General features: G+C 40.2%; 1 long non-coding RNA gene across 1 annotated transcript in view; it reads right to left on the bottom strand.

Annotated features, from left to right (window-relative positions):
* Positions 1-4,943, bottom strand: part of LOC119430797 — an 11,646-nt gene extending 6,703 nt beyond the window's left edge. Inside the window, exons 1-2 of the long non-coding RNA XR_005187919.1 lie at positions 4,733-4,943; positions 4,252-4,369 (exon numbers count right to left, since the gene is read on the bottom strand). This is a non-coding gene — a long non-coding RNA (uncharacterized LOC119430797). The remainder of the gene's footprint in view (positions 1-4,251; positions 4,370-4,732) is intronic.
* Positions 4,944-15,621: the final 10,678 nt, after the last annotated feature.

The following is a 15,621-nucleotide window of genomic DNA, read 5'->3' as shown; positions in this document are numbered from 1 at the left end:
TATATATATATATATATATATAAATTTATGTTCACTTCAGTTTATAAAGCAGCAAGTCACAACAGAAGTCATCTCAGGACACTATACAGAAACCTTCATATACATAAGATTAAGTTAAAATTATTTTTCAGAGGAGCAGACTGCTTTGTGTTTAACTTCATCACAGAACTCTCATCTTGAGCAAGCTTACAGGTGACAGTGGGAAGGAAAAAAACTCCCTCATGAGGAAGAAACATTATGCAGAACCAGGCTCAGGACAAGTGGCCATCTACTTTGACCGGCTGGGTTTGACAGGAACAGGAAAGAGGAATAGATACACAATGGTAGGTCAAAAATCACATTATAAGGCAGAAATAGTATCAAATGTAAACTATTCAATTTTAACAATTCATTTTAAGAAATGAGGTAAAATTATCCTCCAGTAGTCTAAGCCTATTGCAGCATAATAAGCCAACCCTAATTATAGGATTTATCAAAAAGGAAAGTCTTAAACCTAATTTTAACAAGCACGTAAATGTTCAACAACCTGTTAAAATACACCAAAATGCATGAAATCACATCTACTTTAATCAAAATGTTCTGGGGGAGAACCTTCTCTAGCTGCTTCTTGATACAGAAAGATGACCCTCCCGTTCACCTGGGTGAACTCCAAAACAGAAACTGTGTGTCAAGGTGAGCCCAACAACATCAGGCTGGTATCACTCAACCTCATATAACCACACCTGACATCAATGAGCCTACTCACAGGTGGTGGGCCTACAGAGAGGTGGCCTCCTGCCACTCTGTAGGGCTTGGTCCAGCCAAGTCCTCAGGAGTCTTGGCAGGCCCCCAAAGCCTGGGGTGCCCCACATTCCCTAGTTTGGTAAAGGTATCGTGATGAGTTAGATGTTTATCCTTGAAGTTCTTGAATCGCTCTTAGTCTGACCCTTCCCCTGAGGCCAATTTGCCATAGGAGACCCTACAAGAGACTGATTCCCCTTACATCATTGACCCTGGGTTCACAAGGGTATTCAAAGGCTTTTACCACAAAAAGGTGGCAACTCAGGGGTTGATTTCAACAGTCCATGCAAGTTTTTAGCATTATTTTAGCTTGATGATTGTAAAATTGTCTTTCCTATTGACATTTTTCCATTTTAAGGGCAGATGTCTGTGGCTGCTTTTTTTGAATTGGCTGAATTTCTAAAGTTAATCAGATGTACAGCAGGTGATTAATTTCTTTATGTCACCTTAAAATCTGTCCAGTTGTTCATGAGATATTTTGCTAACACAGTAGGCAAAGCAAACACACATATACAATTAAAAACATCACCAACACCATTCACCTTTCTGCATTAGTTGATAAGAATACATTATAGTTGGAACGTATCAGAGGTTCTACGGAAAATAGTTTATTGTGGATTTTCTAATTCTGTTTGATGGAACTGAACCAGGGGCAGCACGGTGGCGCAACTGGTAGAGCTGCTGCCTCTCAGCGAGCAGGTCCCTGGTTCAAACCCCGGTCCAGGGGCCTTTCTGGGTGGAGTTTGCATGTTCTCTCCGTGCATGCGTGGGTTTTCTCCGGGTACTCCGGTTTCCTCCCACAGACCAAAAACATGCATGTTAGGCTGATTGGTAACTCTAAATTGTCCCTAGGTGTGAGTGAGAGAGTGAATGGTTGTTTGTCTCGTTTGTCTCTATGTGGCCCTGTGATGGACTTGCGACCCATCCAGGGTGTACCCCGCCCCTCGTACAGTGATTGCTGGACATGGGCACCAGCGACCCCCGTGACCCAAAATGGAACAAACGGGTAAAGAAAATGGATGGATGGATGGATGGATGGATGGATGGAACTGAACCAAGAACAAAATGAAGGTTTCACCAAACAGTTTCAAAGACACTTCCACCAAAGTCACCCCAGACACATTTATTGCTGTCATTTTAACCTTTACTCCTATAGGTACATAATTTATATGTCCATGCATTGTATGTATCTTTGTTGTCAATACATACTTCCGAGTGTTTCTTTTGCCTGCTGACAGTGTATCATCACTGCAATCCCCTCCTGTTGGTGCCTTTGGTTCATCACACTGGTCCTCACACACCCACTGCCCAGCCAAAGTGCTGCTCACACAAACAAATGAACAAGATCCCTTCTCATACGAAACTCTGTCAGTGCTTATTGTCACCCTTCTACAAATTAACCATACGATTCAGAGAGCTGTTTGAACAAATATTAGGAAGTCATAAAATGTCATATGAAGCACAGAAAATTTACTTTTTATGAACACAGGGGGAAATTCTGACCCAACACAAAGTACATTCTCCTCAGTTCATCATCTGTCAGTGTTGAAATGGGAGCTGCAGCTTGGGCAACATCAGAAGCAATCGTGTACCAGCACTGCTGTGAGTCCCATCTGTGATTGTGGGCTTGTCGGCGCTATAGCTAGCAATCAGATGGCTTGTTTCAGCAGTAGAGGGAAACGTGCCTGGATGTGGATGATGCATGTGGGAGAAGTATTTCTATTTTCATGCATGAAAAATAAGCATAAAAGAGTCTGCTCTACAACCCTGAGTCAATATGTAAAGTCTCAGCACAAAGCATTTTAATTAGGACGGTAGGGAGAAATATGTTTGTTTTAAGCTGTTGGACGTATAATGTGGCTAAACCTTCCAAAATCATCATAATAGATGGCAAGCTACAAGAAATTGTTTGGCTAGAAGCTGGACTACAATAAGAAAAGCAGATTTGGGCTCTGCTAGAACTCTGGCTGCTTTAAAATAACTTTTTGGAATGATATTTTATAAACTTCTTGTAAAACAAAGGAGAACATAGCAGCCTAAATGGTAGTGTACACCACTGAACAATTAATCCCACCCAACCTACAGTAAATGTTTGGCTCTGATTTGATGTTACTTTTATACCTGAGAGTCTTTTTTATGTTTATTTACTCTCATATCTAAAATGTAAAGTCAAATCTCATCTACTACACACCATATGCTTTTTTAAATGGATACTTTTTGCTATATATTTGGTAAGAAACACTAAAATTGTTGATGTAAAAATACTGATGCAGAAGCTTGTTTCATAAATTCATTTAATTTTATCTCCTAGAAAACGAAATAAAACATTTTACATCTATCTAACCTTAGTTTGATTCTTTCATCTATTATCTTTAGCCACATCTTCCTTTTTGGGCCACGGGGGTCACTGGTGCCCATATCCAGCAACCACTGTGCAAGAGGTGGGGGACACCCTAGACAGGTCTCCAGTCCATCACAGTGACACATATGGAGACAAATGAGACAAACAACCATTCACTCTCTCACTCACACCTAGGGACAATTTATAGTCACCAATCAGTCTAACGTGCATGTTTTTGGTCTATGGGAGGAAACCGGAGTACTCGGAGAAAACCCACAAATGCACGGACAGAACATGCAAACGCCACCCAGAAAGGTCCCCAGCCAGGATTCGATCTGGCAACCTTCTCGCTGAGAGGCAACAGCTCTACCAACTGTGCCACTATGACGATCTAGTTTCCCTTAAATTTTGAATGTGTGCTGAAATGGATAGCAACGTTGCAGAAATTGTGGATTAAAAGAACTAGAGTAGTTAGTTTTTTGATGGAGTCCAGTTTTGTTCTCTGTGTTTTGATGTGCAGGTATGCCACCTACCGTAGTTACATGGACATTTCAGAATGTTTCTTAGAATTGTGTGGATCAAATCTTTGAAATAAATGAAACAATAATAAAGCAATCCAAAGTAGTGTTGATGGGGTCTAATTGATAATGTGGAGTTCAGTATTACTGTTGTATGCCACCTTTTATTTTTTTTTTCATGAGATTTTGGGGCAGCTGTGGATGAGTGGTTAGAGCAGTAATCCTCCAATGCAAGAGTTGGGGGTTTGATTCCACCAGCAGTCACATACCGAAGTGTCCCTGAGCAAGACACTGAACCCCTCATTGCCTCCAATGTGTCCGATCGGTGTATGAATGTGATAAAGCACTGATTGTTCTTTGTATAGATATAGTAGAGTGCTGAATGGGTAAATGAGGGCACAGATTGTAGTGTAAAGCATTTTAAGTATGTTAATAAGATAGAAAGGCGCTATATAAGTACAGTCCATTTTCCTTTTTTAAAGGCACGTGTATTGAAGCCAGCGTAGATTTTTTTAAGGGGCACTTTGTTGTAATTGACTTTAAGGCACTTCTTTTTCAAATTTGTCTTCATTTTAGACCTTTATTCAACTTTTCAGTCTGAGGTTTGCTTACCTTTTTCTGTTTTGACATTTAATGATATAGAGAATGATGACAGCTGTCTCCAAAACCAGAAAGACTGCAGCAAAAATAGCTCCAATTTTCCAAGCCTTCAGGCCTCGCTCATCTGTCTCTGAACAGGGCAAAGAGAAGACAAAATAAGTCACTGGATTTATTATACAAATCTTTTTATTTTATCACCTATTTCTTTCTTTAGTGGTCACCACATTGTACTGATTTTGAACCAAAGATTTGATAATTGCTTAGTGTCAATACCTTTCCAAACACTACCTGGACTTGAACCTGCAGCCTTTGGTTTACAAGACCATGTCTCTGACCATCAAGCTACCGCAGCCCAAATTTATTGTACAAAAATTATCTTTAAATAACAACAAAAAACTCACACACTCCCATTTGCCAAAGATTTCCACTAAAATATGCTGTCAATTTTAATATAATATATACAGTATATACTCTTTCTGTTGTGCATATTTACCTCTGTTTCCAGATAAATCTTTCACTAGTTGATTGGCCTCCCTTGGTTCCCCTCCCTTTGCCTGATGGTATTTAGCTAGAACATCATTCTCAAAATTATCAATTGTAGGTTGACTCCTGTCATGATTGTGTGGCAAAAAGTTCTCAGTGGGGGTGATGATCTCATTGCCTTTGTCACAATTTTCATCCCAAAGTGTATTTTCTTCACTTTCCGCCTCACTAGCTGGTGGGTTTGGGGTGGGCGGCTGGTCTTCAAGTCTGTGAAAGGCTTCAGTACTGTCCTCAAGCTGTATGCCAGGAATCAATGACTCTAGAAGAAAAGTTTGGTATGTGACATACATCTGAAAATTAAGCTGAGGTCAAAGCTTATGGTTTGTTTAAGGGAAAGACCCACAAAAAGTGGAAATGTTTGCTACAGCTGAGAAGAGCTCTGTACTGAGAGCAGGATATACAGTATAACATGAGTCATGACAAGTATGCACCAGCAGAATGCCTCTAAACGTGACTACAAGGATAGATGTACATTTTTTAAAAATACCATTAGAACTGATAAGCTGGCAATAGTTACAGTATGCCATAAAAGTCTAATTACACTATGGTATAGTACTTATATGTAGTACGATGCAATGCTTTGGACACAGTGATTCCAAAAGGCATCAGTGTCAAAGTTTTTATTATGTGCCACCTACTTTTCCCTGAAATCAAATCAAGATGGAGACACTACGTTGCTAATCCCAAAGCTGCTGAGTCTCGTGGTTCTGAATTGTTGTGATCCATATTATGAGGGTGCTTTACATTCTAAACATTTTCAGTAACCTATACAGATGAACTAAGATAAAACTTAACAAGGCAGGTAATACTTTGTGTGTTGTGAAGTTTAAGTTTACCTTGAACATCAACGTAGTGAAACTTCTTCAAAGTAGTTTGTTCTTTTCCAACTTGAATGTCTCCTCCCTCATTCACTGATGCCACTGACTCCTCCATGATTACACCGTTATCATTTTCTTTATCTGCTCTTGCTTCTTTGAAATACGTACCCTCTGTTTCGGTCTTCTCCTCCTCACCTCCCGCCACTAAATCTACATTTGTATCTGCTTTCTCTTGTCCTTCTGCATATTCTCCTCCCTTTGCCACCTTGCCCACCTCAGCTGTTTCTCCTACAATGGGTTCTGTTGTTTTTATATCAGAATCTTTAGATGGAAGAACAATTATCTCTCCATTCAATTCAGTTATTGGAGTTTCTTCCTTCGAAAATACTTCTTTTCCCCATTTTTTTTCTTTCTGCTCACCATCAGCTACACCCAGGCCAAGTTTAGACTCATCCACAGTTTCCTGCTCTGGCTGAACATCTACTACCACGTCTACAGCAGCTGGAGTTTCCTCTTTGTCGCATATTTTAATTTCAGTGGCATTTCTTAAAACTGGCATACCTTGTTCTTTGCTGTTCTCTTCATTTCTTTCTAAATCTGCTATTGTCTCTTCAGAGGCTTTTTCCAAAACCTTCGGAATGAGTTGAGTTCCTGGTGACTCATGAGTAATCTCCAAAGTCTCTGCCTCTCTGACTCCAGTTTCCACACCTTCTGTGATCTTTTCCATAGACCCAGCTGCTGTTTCACCCTCTACCTTGACAACTCCCCTCTCTTCAACAGCTACATCTTTAAATGCATCTGCCTCTGCTTCTGCCTCCTCCTCAAATCCAGCATCTCCTTCCTTAAGATTTGTATTTTTATCCAACAGTGGCTGCTCCAGTGTTTCAGCTTCGAGTTGTCCTGTTTTGACACTATGAGCATCATGGTTGACTTCTTTCTCTGCCGCTTCATCTTTTGCTTCACCTCCTCCTTCAGCATGACCCAGAGCTGCTTCTACCACCCTCTCCAACAGCTCCTTTAACACTTCCCCTGCCCCACGACTGTTCACTTGCTCTGAGGCTTCCTGTACAGCTTTCTGCACCTCTTTTAAACTAGGAGGGGACACTACTGGCATTTCTGCAGCAGGGAGCTCTGGGTGCTGGGGTATGGTCTGGCCATTTTGGTAGGTGACCTTAGTGGAGTAGTTAGACTGGTTTGGAGTAGGCCCACCTATGGAGATATTTTTAATTATTTTTATTGTTGTGTTGCAGTTGTAAACACAAGAAATCCATGCACTTTAGTTTGATTCAGGGTCTGCATTTACATAGATTCACACTGATGGAGAGGATGACGACTGAACACATTTAACGACTGACATGCTTAATATGGCTTCAGAGATGCAGCTCAAATCTGCAGACATGCAAATTCCTACTAAATAATGAGTGAAATATTCAGTCACTTTGCCTTTTTCTTTATTCACTCATCAATTGATAGGAAATATCGAACACACATTTGTAAAAAGTAAGCTTCTTTCAGCTGCTCCCTTCTACAGAGATCGCCACAGCTAGCAAGCTTGCATGAAAGATTTGGCAATTGTTTTTTGCCTGACGCCATTCCTGATGCAACCTGGGCTCCATTCTGCAAACTGAAGATTACAAGATCGTGACACTGACCACCGAGCTACCACTGCCACACGTTTGAACAAAGTCCACACAGTATATACTGGTACTTTAGATCCAAGGTTATTGAACAATGTTATTAAAAATCAGAAATAGTTAATGACCAGTTTGACCCTTTCATTTCAAGTAAAGCAATGCAAACATAATCAAATTCACCAGTGTATAATCAAATTCAGTTGAATAATGCCAGCCTACCTTCAGATGTGCAACACTGTTTTAGCAAAACCACAAGGAGTCCCATAAATGTAGAATACCTCATGTTTTCATTAAAAAGGAGCATGGGAATAAAATAAAAATAAAAAAATCCAATATTTCCAAGGAAAATGCCTTTTACTTTCTTCTGTCATCCAAGAATCTTACTCAAATGTCAAAAGTGAGTATGTGCATCACCGCAGTAAGTGTGGGAACATTGGCTGGTTGGACAGTAAATTGGACCTCTCCAAGGAGGTAAAATGTCAACAGGTGACGAAGAAGTGAGGGAGGGTGAAGAAATGAACATTACCATGTCAAATACTGCCCCACAAACGTTTGGTCGTCGTACCAAGTGTCTCTACATGAGGTGGCACTTACATGTCAAATGCTTTTGAGACTCTTACAAGGGTTGTGGTAAAGTAGCAGCAGCTTGTCACACACAGTGAACTCTGGAGGAGCAATTATAGCAGAGCTGTGAAATTGGGATCTGATGATTATATCAGAGGTCTGATACAGAACTAAAGAAAAGTAGATCTGAGTATAGAGAAGTAAGTTGATAACAATGCTGCATTGCATTAAAAAAGTAGCATTCTCTGGAGTAAACACATACAGATACAGCAAACAAAGTGACTAGTTTATGTTTTTGTTGCAACATAATCACATAGCTTTTTCTTCTAGACTTATGTCAAAAGTCTTATGTCCAAAACTACAAAAAAAGCACTAATGTTAGCCCTCATAGTTTTCTACAGTTAATCAATCTAAAATCTGTGTATTTTATTTTATGTGACAAAAAAAACAACAACTTGTGGGCAGCATCAAATCCCAACTGGGGCCTTTCTGGGTGGAGTTTGCATGTTCTCTCCTTGCATGTGTGGGTTTTCACCGGGTACACCGGTTTCCTCCCACAGACCAAAATCATGCATGTTAGACTGATTGGTAACTCTAAATTGTCCCTAAGTGTGAATCAGCAGTTCTTATTAGGCATTACATTATAAACAACCAAATTATATTCAGTACATAGTGTGACAAATGTAACATCGATCTTTCCACTTCAAATTTAACTGATGTATATTTTTCAAACAATAATTGTATAGAAATACAACTGAACATAAATGGGTTTACTCATTAAAATGTCATGTTGAGTGGAAAATAAAGATTAGGATAAGGAGGTTAAGAAAAGAGCTGCAAGTTGATGACTGTCGTAGAAAAAACAAAACAAACCAAGTATAAGTTCATCAGATTTATTATAAAGCTTTGGAGAACAGCTAACATTCACAGAGGATCAATGCATTTACAAGGTCACACTTATCAATGTCTTCACCTCTCTGAAGCGCTGACCGATCTGACTTCCTGACCTGAAAAAGTTAGTTTTGTAGAATCACTCCAGCGCCAGCCCTCACCCCCCCGCAACCACACACACACTCACTCACACACACACGCACGCACGCTGCTGAGTCGTTATCAGCAGTGTAGTTGCAAAGGGACACATCAGGGAGTTGGTTGTGAAAACAGAGACTCAAGGACTCTATAAGACACATCACTGTATCACATCAATTGTATCATATCATATCAATCAAACCTTGAGAATTATCAAGATTATCTCTTGCAGACCCTTACTGACCTGTCACACCAAGACTGATTAATACATCAAACATTTTTATATCAGTTCACATCACAATACAAAAGCAGAAAAGTATGGAGCACGATGAGTGCAAATAATACACATTACCTTGAAAATGACAGTTTGGCATTAAATGCTATTTTTGTCTTAGTTATCATTTTAGTTTGACTTGTTTATTGTTTTTCTGTATTCTGCCCACAGACATGTTTTAACCTTAACTGTTTGCCATAATATCAAAGTTCATGCTCAGTAATCCGGGTAAAATTTCAACAAAGTTAAATCAGGTCCTTTGGACGGTTTATTTGTGTTGAAATGTTTTGTTTTTCATCCAAAGGACTTCATCAGTCCGAGAAGCCACAACAAGCCCAGTCCCATAAGTAGCACACTCACATAGGGGCGGCTGTGGCTGAGTGGTTAGAGCAGTTGTCCTCCAATGCGAGAGTTGGGGGTTCGAATCCACCAGCAGTCACATGCTGAAGTGTCCATGGGCAATACACTGAACCCCTCATAGCCTCTTATGTGTGTCCCATCAGTGTATGAATGTGATCTGAAGCACTGATTAGTCTCTTTAGAATTATTTGTTCAATTAGCTTTGTATAGATGTAGTAGAGTGCTGTATGAATGGGTAAATGAGGACACAGATTGTGTTGTAAAGTGCTTTGAGTATCTTGAAATAAGATAGAAAGGCACTATATAAGTACAGTCCATTTACATAGTGGGGTAACCAGTTTGATGGTGATAAGATGGTTTCTGGAGTCCACCCTGTCCCCCGTTGGCTCCTCTGAGGCAGCCATGGCCAAAGTGGTTCAAAACATCCAAGTTAATGCTCAATAAACCAGGTATGTATGCTATAACAACTAGTTTCTTCATGATCTGCTCTGTATTTGTAGCTTTTCTATGAGACATTTGCTGGCCATATAGGATCCAATGATTTTTTTTTTTGCCAAAACGTCAGTGCGACAGAACTATAAAATCTTCTCATGGTTTGTGCTCCTTGAACCACCAGCTTATCCGTCAGATTCCTCAACAGAACACAAGCTGTCAGGAGTATGCTCTTTGATTGGTGTTGCTTCTGAAATCACTTGAGGTGCTAAACAATGATCTAGATGTTTAAATATAGTCTACTTGACAATTCATTACTGACATATACACTTTGGTATATTTAGATGTTCTAGGCCCCCTTCATCATGGATGACAACTTTAAGGAGTGCAGTGTTCCCTCAATGAGGACTGAACTAGGCAAGAGGGCCTTCTCCTACTCCGCTCCTGTTTCCTGGAATACCTTACAAAAACAATTGAAACTCTTGACCTTGACCTCTCTAAGTGGCTTTAAGAATCTGTTGGACTCATGGCAGGGACCAATGCAGACATGTTCCTGTTTTTAGTTTTCTACATTCGCCTTAGAATCTAGCTGTTTTTTGTTACTTTTCTTTTAGCCATACTATTTGTAAAAAAAAAAACAAAAAAAAAAAACAAACTGCAGTATGACTTTTTATAATTGCTTATTGTTGTTGCTGCTGTCCATTGATGTCATCATTCTTTGTTGAAATCAGGTCTCTCTTGTAAATGAGTCCTCGAGGCTCAATGGGATTACCTGTCTAAATAAAGGTTGAATGAAAGGAGAGGAAAAAGGAGACTAACACTAAATAGCACTAACAGTCAATTAGAACATGGATGATCTTGGCAAAGTCCACAGGATCCTCAATATACCTGATAGTCTAATTTGTCCTCATTGAGTAATGGACACATGCCTATAGAGAGGTCATTGTAGTTTATTGGTGTTGTAGCAGTTTGTCAACGTATCCTAGGTGGAGCATGTGGGAGCATGCTGGCAACAGTGGCAGTGCGTCCATAAAATGGGGGCCATGCAAACGGGTAAAACTCAATGGTCAAGTATTAGAAAGATGATTGACCATCTAGGCCTCATGTTTAGGTTGCATTCGCAATTGAAACAGTAATGAAAAACCATTGACAGTAGTGCCAACATGATACCAGTAGCTACATTCTGGTGTGGTCCAAGATAATCTTGCCAGAATGGACATGTAGAGTGTAGAGGAGTGTCAGAGGAACATAGAAAATAAATCCAAATTGAAGTGGAGATATATGAAGTGGACCCAAGTCTGATTCATGAGACCAATGACTCTTGGGAGTTTTAGAGAATAACTTATTCTTATTTTTAACAAAGTTAAGTCAGGTCCTCTGGATGGATTAAAAAAATAATAAAAATTAAAAAAATTAAAACCTGTTGACATGTTTTGTCTTGTAACGAAAAAATGTTGTTAGTCTGAGGAGCTGCAATAAACTCAGTCTTAGAATCAATAATAAATCAATATATCAATATACTTTATTGATCCAAAGGGAAATTTAATTTCAGTACATCCATCAAAAAAAGAAAACAACAGACATGGGGGATACAGATGTCTGAGGCTGCAGCCGCAGAGAGCAGCGCCACCTTTTCATTAGATAAGAAAAGTGAAAAACATGAGGAAAGGATGGAGGTATAAAAAAAAGTCTCTCACATTGTGTCTTTGACACAGTGTAAGATAGAAAAAAAGAACTCAGCACAGAAAAAACAACATAAATAGGACATCATCAGGCCAGGACTCTGCGGTCTACACTCATCTCCAGGCCAGCGGTCACTCTTTCAGGGATGAAGATGTTCACATCCTGGACAGAGAGGAACGATGGTTTGAGAGAAGAGTAAAGGAGGCCATCTTTGTGAAAAGAAATCGTCCATCATTAAACAGGGGTGGAGGCCTCCGGGTTCAACTGTCCCCCTCTTACAATGCTGTGATTGCTAGTATCACTCAGCCCTCTGTGAGTAGTAAACAGCCATCAATGTGCTAATGATCCATTGTTAGGCTGATGGTCCTTCTTGAGCATGTGATCAGCTGGTTTTGGTTGTCAGCAGCAAACTGGTTGATCCACTCTGAGAAGGTGCTATTTAAGAGACTGAGCTGAAAACAGCACCTCAGACTGAGGAAGTCTCTTGGATGAGAGACGAAACGTTTCTACATTTTTTTTGCTTTGTTTTTTTTGTTTGTTTGTTTGTTTGTTTTCTTGTTTTTTGAATGTCCAGAGGACCAGATTGAACTTTTTTGGATTTTTCTACCTGGATTATTGAGCATGTATCAGGATAACATAAATAGAAGTTATACATAAGTGTGTGGGGTGGGTAGGGGTAGGGGATCCCAGCACGGCCGCCAGGTGAGCAATGCAGCCCTTTGGTGATTTGCATCTCCTAGGTTGCTGCACCAGGGGAGGCAATGAGGAAGGCCAGCGAAGGTACGAGTTTGAGGAGAAGTCATATCACAGCACAGTCCAGAGCCCCCCCCCTCCCCACAGCCATAGTCCTGATAAGAGGGGTTTGTTTATCAGCCAGCTTGGTTGAGGTCTGACACAGGTCCACGTCCTTGGGGATGGGGAGCAGAGCATCTTGTTTCCATAACATCCAACATCCAAGGAGAAATTGAGAAAATCAGCCTTCCAAGGCCACAGCCAGATTCAAATTTTAACGTTACATTGTTTTGGGTCAGGTTGAGCTTGTTATTTTCTGTGTCTGCCTTTACAGTCTCTCTAGTACATTTCATTGTGACTCCAAACAGCCGAATTGTGATTATTATTATTATTATTATTATTATTATTATTATTATTATTATCACTAGTACATCTCATGGCGACTCCAAACAGCCAAATTGTGATTATTATCATTATTATCATTATTTTTTATAAAAAGCACCTTGTCATAGTGGATCAAACAGTTTGTTGTTGACATCCAGAAGTAGTTCTTCACATGATAAACGAGGACCCTAAGCCTAACAGCTGGTCATTATTGCCTTGATGGCCGCTTGATATTCACAGGGGGTTGAATGACACTAGCAAGAACAGCATTGTAAGAAATTGGACATGAAGGCCTCCACCCCTGTTTAACAAAGGATGGGTTCTCGTCACAAAGATGGCTTCCTTTACTCATCTCTCAAACTAACATTCCAAGAGTGACTGTGGCCTGCAAATGAGTGCAGACCACAGAGTCCTGGCCTGATGATGTTGCTCTTCTGTGTTGGGCCATACTTTTGGCCAGTGGCTGCTTAGTCCCACCGATGTATGACTGATCACAGCCCTCCTGGCACTGAACTGAACAGCATACACAATATTACTCTTTGCCAAGGGACTTGATCTTTGGGATGGACCAGTCTTTGCTGTAATGTTTGCTCGGGTTCAAAAGCCACTGGGATGTCATGTTTAGAAATAAAAAATAATAAGAAGAAAATAATCATCTCAGTTTCTCTGAAACTCCCTCAACATACAGAATGACCACTGGTCTGGGTTCCTCCTTTTCACTTGATGACTGGTTGGAGCCCTGTGTGAGTTTCTTCTCTGCTTTCTGGAAGGCCCAGTTAGGATATCCACATTGCTCCAGGGCTTGTCTTGTGTGGGGTTTCTCCTTCTGCCTGGCTCCTGAGTTAGTGGGGTAGCTGTCTGCTCTGTGGTAGTTGTACATCATAATTGCACTTTTTTGTCTGGTGATGTTACAGTGCCTCGTTATTGACAACACTAAACTAAAGAAAAATTTTAACATGTAGGAGGCAAATATGAACTTATTTATTTAAATTTTATCAAGGGGTGGCTTGGTGGACCAGTGGCTAGAGTTGCCGCTTCTCGGCAAAAAGGTAATGGGAATGCTTCCCTGTCTGGGTGGAGTTTGCATATTCTCCCTGTTCATGCAAGGGTTTTCTCTTGGCATTTCAGTTTCCTCCCATAGACCAAAAACACACATGTTCAGTTGATACTTCTAAATTGTCTCTAGGTGTGAGTGAGTGTGTGAATTGATGTCTGTCTCTATGTGTCTTCTATGATGGACTAGCAATATGTCCATTTAGACTGCTAAAAATAGACACCAGTTCTCCTGCCACACAAAAAGGAAAAGCAGGTAAATGAACAAATTCTCTCAAATAATTTTTTTTAATGTTCAGACTGATGACATAGTTGGGCAGCACAATGGCTGGTTAGCACTGTTGCCTCTCAGCAAGATGGTCCTGGATTCAAACCCTTGGTTGGACCTGGGGTCTTTTTGTGTGGTGTTTGCATGTTCTCCTCATGTTTTCGTGCATTTTATCTGGGTACTCTGGTTTTCTCCCACTGTCCAAAACATGCATATTTAGACTGCTTTCAGGTGTAGGCCTCTTCTGCAAAATAAATTTGTGTTTTAAATAGGATTTGCCTGGTTAAATAAAAGTTAACATCCATCCATTTTCTTTACTCTCTTCTTCCCTTTTTGGTTGCAGGGGGTCACTGGTGCCCATGCCCAGCAGTCACTGTGCAAGAGGAAGTGGACAACCTGGACAGTTCTCCAGTCCATCACAGGGACACATAGTGACAAATGAGACAAAAAAAATAAAACATTCACTCTCTCAGTCACACCTAGGGACAGTTTTGTTACCAATCAGCCTATTTTGCATGTTTTTGGTCTGTGGGAGTAAACTGGAGTACCCGGACAAAACCCAGGCATGCACGGAGAGAACATGCAAACTCTACCCAGAAAGGTCCCAGGGCGGGATTCGATCTGGCAACCTTCTCACTGAGAGGTAGCAGCTCTACCTAGACACGGTGCTGCCTAAAAGTTATAATTTAGCAATAAGATGGCATCTCAGTGGTGGGTGCTGCAGTCTTACAATCCTGCAGGTTTAACCCAGGTTGCGTCAGAAGGACATCAAACAAACAAATGTAAAATCTTTTGTGCAAAATGCACTTGCTGTGGTGACACCTAAAGGAAGCAAATAAAAGAAAAACAACAGCAACATGATTCAGTGCCTAATATTTATGAATATGTTACACGTTAAACAGTGTAACAAAAGTTAATAAAAATCCCTTCATTGCAGATCATAAACATGACAATGAAAATGTTGCAAAATATTTGACACAAACTTGATGAAAAATAAATGCAACCTATTATGCTTTCTGTAAAATTGCAACAGGGACAAGACTCACTACCTCTAGATGGCATTCATTTTCAAGTCAACATATGCATCTCAATATAGAGGGACATTATTTATAATTAGTAAGAAAGTTTGATGAGAAGGAATAATTTACAAACTGTTGTGGATAGAATACCACGTCGTGTTCAAAACGGCGGAGGCGTCGCCCTTCGTATAAAAGATTTATTTGACACAACATGGGTTACAGATATTCAGAGACAAACAATTACATTAATAAGATATATGCATATAAATGGAGCATTAAGAACGAACCGCCTCGTGTGCGCCTCCCGGAAAATGCTCGGTGGGCGTGCGTCATTTCCGGCCTTTTATCCCCGCTTGAGAAGGCTAGCTTCCTGATTGGTTCAGCTTCTGTCGCTATGGTTACGACTTAGCCCGCCCCCTCAAGGACGTTGACGTCTATATTTCAGATAAGTTTTGGTACACCGAAATTGGCTTTTGTTTAAAGTTTAACTTGCTATTATACTTTAGGGATATAAAATGATTCGTGTCTAAATTGTTTATACGTAATAATTAATAACTATTAATTATTACCTACCTCCTGGGTGTTAATT

The sequence above is a fragment of the Nematolebias whitei genome, chromosome 3, assembly GCF_014905685.2.
Source record: "Nematolebias whitei isolate Nwh7 chromosome 3, NemWhi1, whole genome shotgun sequence".
In the NCBI taxonomy this organism is placed as follows: Eukaryota; Metazoa; Chordata; class Actinopteri; order Cyprinodontiformes; family Rivulidae; genus Nematolebias; species Nematolebias whitei.
The sequence above is the reverse complement of the archived record's forward strand: the minus strand, read 5'-3'. Positions and strand labels throughout refer to the sequence as shown.